Source organism: Gekko japonicus, unplaced genomic scaffold (assembly GCF_001447785.1).
Source record: "Gekko japonicus isolate JY-2015 unplaced genomic scaffold, Gekko_japonicus_V1.1 scaffold119, whole genome shotgun sequence".
NCBI classification, from domain to species: domain Eukaryota; kingdom Metazoa; phylum Chordata; class Lepidosauria; order Squamata; family Gekkonidae; genus Gekko; species Gekko japonicus.
In genome coordinates, this window is record NW_015163606.1 from 1,905,121 (window position 1) to 1,907,992 (window position 2,872).

Genomic DNA, 2,872 nt, shown 5'->3' on the forward strand with positions numbered 1-2,872 from the left:
AGAAAATTCTGCATCACTGTCATCCATGGATCACATGGTTCTGACACACCATCATTCCTCTTGTTGCTGCTTTCTAAATCTGGTTTAATTTCAAAAGCTCCTGCATATTGCTCTTCCATGTTAGGGTTTAAAAAGTTCAGTTCAACCCATTGGCTGACTTCAATGACTTCTATTTGGTGCATGTATTGCTCCATCTAATTGCTGCTACTAATTCTAACTAACTGTCTTATAAAAACAAAAACCAATAACCTTTGTGCAATGTATACTTGAATTTTTTTTCAAGTCAACTAAGCCCATATATGAGTAAATTAGTTCCAAATTTTCTATTACTCGTGGCTGGTTGTTGTTGTTTTTTCTCAGCTATTACTCAGCTCTTATTTTTTCAAGCCTTTCAGCTTATCTTGGCTCTTGCCAAACAAACATTTATCCCACCGCTGCCACCATGTCACGACCCCACAAACATGTCATGCTGCCAACATGCCACACTCCCGGCCCCACAACAGGGCCTCTCTGCCCACACTTTTGCCTCTGGCTGTCTTAGAGACACGGGCTATGTGTTTTACTCTCTTGGGGTCAGTCCAACCAGCAGAGCAATAGAAGTATGTAAAATAATTTGGTAGCTTTTTGTTCTTGATAGCTGAATACCTTCAAAGGCGCGACTCATAGGCTAGAGACTTCGTCCGGTATAAAAATATTTATTAAAAACAGAAAATAACCAAAAGGTTCGAGTAAGGGAAAGAAAATATACAGAGCACAAACAAAACAAAGAAACCTTATCTTACTAACTACATACATACGTAACCTTGAGCACAGAGCTCACTGCAGCACTAATAAGCTTGGGTTCTTGCCAGGAATAGCTTCTCCTTTCCCTGCTATGGTTCCCAGTCCCAGGTTACCATGCACTTGCTTGAAAGGGGTAAAATATTCTTGCACAAATCCTCGCCTTCTCCCAGCATTACTTGAGCTGATGCACCAATGTCTGATGCAGCCTCCAGCCTTCCTCTAGCCTCCCTGGCAGGTTATTTTGAATCTGAGCTATTCCCCTTAAATAGTTGCTCAGGTGTCAGACAATTAGAGGTAATTACTACCCAGCATGTGGTGACTCTTAGATCATGAACCGGCAAGATCTTGGCTGGTCACAATTAGAATTGACAGTTCACAGCTGCATGGAATCTTGCTACTGATGATAGGCAACAGGTGTTTACTGTCAATAGTTACTTTTCTCATGCACGTGGTTCTGCTGCTACTTACTGCTACCTTCTCAATGCAAACACTTATACACCAAGAGGCCTGTTATGTGACAGGCCCACACGGAGGTGGTGAGCTGATATTGACTACCACCTAACACTCTAAATGGTTGTGTTGCCAGATCCCCCAGGAGGATGGGGATTTGCCCGCTTTAGGGCCCCCTGATCTGCCAGCCTGGATCTGGCCGGAGGGGAGAACCCCACCCCCAAAGTGCCTGGGTTGTGCCAACATGCCCGGCGCAATGATGTCACCTGGAGGTGACATCATCATGCCAGGCACGTTGTGGGAGAATGCTCTAGAATTCAGCCTGAAAACTCTATGACATCATAGAGTTTCTAGCCGAATGCTAGAGCATCCCCTGATGACATGTCTAGTGTGATGATGTTACTTCTGGGAGCTTCTCCCTCCCCCTGCTGGCAAAAGGTAGGGACCTGGCAACCCTACCAAATGGAGATTCACAGGACTGAATATTCCTACATATCCCCCTCAAAAAACAATTCCCTACATGTCTAAACCTATCATGGAAAGGATTCTGGTCTTGCTTTCTCCTGATTACTAGTTTGGTGTGTGTGTGCAGTTATTTTTTTCACTGGGGCAGGATATGGAGAAGTAGACATAGGTTTAACACCCTGATAGGAAATATGAAAAGAAATCAATATCATTGTGTGGGCTGTAATCCTTAGCTTATTGCTGGCCCAAATTCAAATAAGTGTTTTGTTTCCATTTGCTTTTGAAATGCAGAGCCGAAACACAAGGTTAAAGAATAACTTTCAATATTAATCCTGAAAAGGACAGAGAGATCTGTGATCATTTGTTTCTTATACAAGTTACTATTAAAAAGCCATTTCATTTTTGTCCATGTTAGTGATGTGTCCTCAAATTCTTAATGAAGACCTTGTCATTATTTGAAGGTCTACCAGATTTTATGCAATAGGTTTAGGAGGCAAACATACTGATGAAACCAAACCAGGCTTTATGTGTGCACTTCAGAGTGTAATTTATTTGATGCTTGCTAAAGGAAGATCCCTAGGTGCCCAAATATTATTCGGGTCAGAGAAGCAAGGAAAAAACAAAAGAAGTACCTCTGTTGAACTCTTAGAGTTAGGGGCCTTAAACTTACTATTTGGCTCAAGTGTACCCTTTCTAATTAGTCTGAGCTGTTTTAGCATCCCCAGTGTTCTTGCAAAGCTGCGAGGCATTAATCATCAAGCCAGATGATCTGTTCTTTCTAAAGAGACACCATTAATTGCAACAGATCTCCAGAGGAACACAGAGAAAGATGACTAACCCCTACCAAAATGCTGGTGTAGCCCAAAGTGCACTGCTTTTATTCTCCAAGTGGTAGGGAAATTGAGGGCTTCCTGTACAGGGTGTTTCTTTGAAGGAATACACACCAGAGGTTCATGGAATCTTTTTTGCTTTGTTATTCATCAATTTATTTATAATCTACTGATTATCTGGCAGGCAGACAGAAGCATCTGTTCAGCACCCTGTAAAGCATTTTTCTTCTAGTCTGTGAAGAAATGCCTTCCACCCTACAGATCATGTCTGTATTACTATAATGGGGTCTGCACTCTTCCTATGTATAGGTTTTAGATACAAATAGCATCTGTGGTCCCCTGGG